Raw genomic sequence first — 3,134 nt, 5'->3', positions numbered from 1 at the left:
ATACTATCTCTCAAAATCCTCTCCAATAATTTGCCCACCATAGAAGTGAGACTGACTGGTCTGTAATTTCTAGGATTATCCCTTCTCCCTTTCTTGAACACGAGAATGACATTTGCCACCCTCCAATCTTCTGACACTACTCCAGTGGACTGTGAGGATGCAAAAATCATTACCAATGGGGCAGCAATCTCTTCCCTCGCTTCCCATAGGAACATTGGGCATATCCCGTCTGGCCCACGGGACTTATCTATCCTCATGTTTTTCAAAATTTCTGGCACATCCTCCTTCCTAACATCAACCTGTTCGAGCATATCTGCCTGTTTCATCCTGTCCACACAAATGTAAAGGTCCCTCTCATAGATGAAGCAAAGTATTCATTAAGGACCTCCCCTACCTCTTCTGACTCCGCACACAAGTTCCCTCCACTATCCATGATTGGTTCTACCTTCACTCTGGCCATCCTCTTGTTCTTCACGTAACTATAGAAAGCCTTGAGGTCTCCCTTGATCCTACCTGCCAAGGTTTTCTCATACCCACTTACAGGTCTCCTAAATCCATTCTTCAGCTCCTTCCTGACTACCTTGTAGATCTCTAGAGCCGTGTCCGATCCATGCTTCCTCAAACTTAAGTAAGCTTCCTTCTTCCTCTTGACTAGGTGTTCAACATGTCTTGTTATCCAAGGTTCCTTTACCTTCCCATCCTTTCCTTGCCTCAGTGGGACAAACCTATCCAGTACCAGAAGCAACTGCACTCTCAACGATCTCCACATCTCTATCGTGCATTTCACAGAGAACATCTGATCCCAGTTGGTGCTCTGTAGTTCTTGCCCAATGGCTTGTAATTCCCCCTCCCCCAGTTAAATCCTTTCCCATACTGTCTGCTTCTATCCCTCTCCAAGCCTATCGTAGAGGCCATGGAGTTGTGATCACTGTCACCAAAATGCTCTCCCACCGAGAGATCTAACACTTAACGTGGTTCGTTGCCAAGCATCAAATCCAGTAGGGTCCCCCCTCTTATCGGCCTATCTACAGATTGAGTCAGACGTCCTTCCTGGGCGTACCTGACAAAATCTGCTTCATCCAAACTATTTGTACTTCGAAGGTTCCAGTCTATATTAGGGAAGTTGAAGTCACGAATGGCAGCAACCCTATTGCTTCTACACCTTTCCAAAATCTGTCTCCCACTCTGTTCCTCAGAGTCTGTCTTGCTATTAGGGGGTCTATAGAAAACTCCCAATAAAGTGACTGCTCCTTGCCTGTTTCTAACTTCCACCCAAACCGACTCAGAGAGCAAACCCTCCTCAATGACCTCTCTTTCTGCAACTGCGATACCATCCCTGATTAGCAATGCCACTCCTCCACCTCTTTCAACTCCCTCCTTATTTCTTTTGAAACACCTATACCCCGGAATATACAACACCCATTCCTGCCCCCATGTTATTCAAGTCGCCATAATGGCCATGACATTGTAGTTCAAAGTACTGACCCATGCTCTAGGTTTGGTCACCTTTAATCCTGACACTTCTTGCCTTGAAGTAGACATACCTCGACCCATCGCACTGACTGCCACTTTATCCTATCAACTGCTTATCCTTCCTTGTAGATTCTCTGCTTGCTCTAACTAACTGTAGACTGGCTACCCCACACTCTGATCTGTAACTCTCGTTTCCATCCCCCTGTCAAACTAGAATACAGAGTCACATGCAGGGGTGAGACCATGGAAAAACCAAACAAGTTAGTTTCTGCAACAGAGAATGGGAGACCAAAGCTTTGAGGTCGAAAGAAGTTGGGTGCAGCACTTTTGAGAAAAGTGTGAAGGTATTCCCTCATTAGAGTCACGTACCTAATGTGAAAACCCATGGAACAGATAGTAATCATAGAATCATCGAATCGCTACAGTGTGGAAACAGGCGCTTCAGCCCAACAGGTCTATGCTGAACCTAGACCATCCCAACCAGACCCAAAAGTTTCAGAAATAATTGGTTTGGAAATTGTCGGAGTGACAAGAGACAAGTAATAAGGGTACTGAGAAGATACGCTCATTAAAAAGATGTCGTATCCTACAACGATCTATATTGGACTCTTCACTGTTTACCTTATTAATTAGCAAGTTAAGATTGGAGAGAAAATTACAATAACAACATTTCCTGATGACACATAGATACATATGGATGAAAACATAAAGTAACAAAGAGGCAGTGATGGATAAAATTAAAAGCCAAAAATGTGCCAAAAATAAATAGCACAAAGATCCTTTTGGATCAATTGTTCAATGTGAGTTTGAGAAAGGTAGATTTTTGTTATACCACAGTATTAAGTACCAAAATACTGTAAGAGTATTGTTACACAGCCGAAGTGGTAGAGGAAATCAGTTCACAGGGCAGGCAGCATTTCATTGACATGAGCTCGAGGAGCTGATTGAACTCATCCTGCTTCTGCATTGTCAGTGCAGAGCTTGTAAATGTTGGAACAGGGCAGATGAAGATTATTCAAATCCTGGGCCATTATAATCCTATTGATGCTGGCACTTGTTCACAAGAAATTCCCAGGGTTTACACTATTTCTACTGAAAATAAATTTTCATCAAAAATAGTGAACAGAGAGGTGAATTAATAAAGCAATTATTCGGTAAAACCTATGTGCCCCTAAAACTGGGCAGAACACATTCCTGGAATGAACTGGCCAGAGCTGGAATACAGAGATAACACAGTGTGAAGCTGGTTGAACGCAGCGCGCCAAGCAGCATCAGACGAGCAGGAAAGCTTGACGTTTTGGGTTGGGACCTTTCTTCAGAGCTGGAATACAGTCAGGTTATTTCTAGTTAACTTGTTAATAACATCACAATGCACAACGTAATGGGAACACGGCACGTTCAATGGCCATGTTATGGTCTATCGGTAAGGCTTAAATCTCTGTGCAACTTGTTGGAGTTGAAATGCAATTTTATGGACACCTAGTGGTCAGTATAAATGGGAAAACACTCAAATATTTAAAAGAAGGTGATAATGCTCTCAAGGGGATTACATTTCAAGGACATAGTCTCTTTGTCATTTTCTAAAAGAGGAAATTTATTCTTAAGCAATATTCTGAAAGACACACAAGGCTATCTCACTTCATTCAGTGATCACCTCGTCC

The sequence above is a fragment of the Stegostoma tigrinum genome, chromosome 30 (assembly GCF_030684315.1).
Source record: "Stegostoma tigrinum isolate sSteTig4 chromosome 30, sSteTig4.hap1, whole genome shotgun sequence".
Lineage (NCBI taxonomy): Eukaryota > Metazoa > Chordata > Chondrichthyes > Orectolobiformes > Stegostomatidae > Stegostoma > Stegostoma tigrinum.
The sequence above is the reverse complement of the archived record's forward strand: the minus strand, read 5'-3'. Positions refer to the sequence as shown.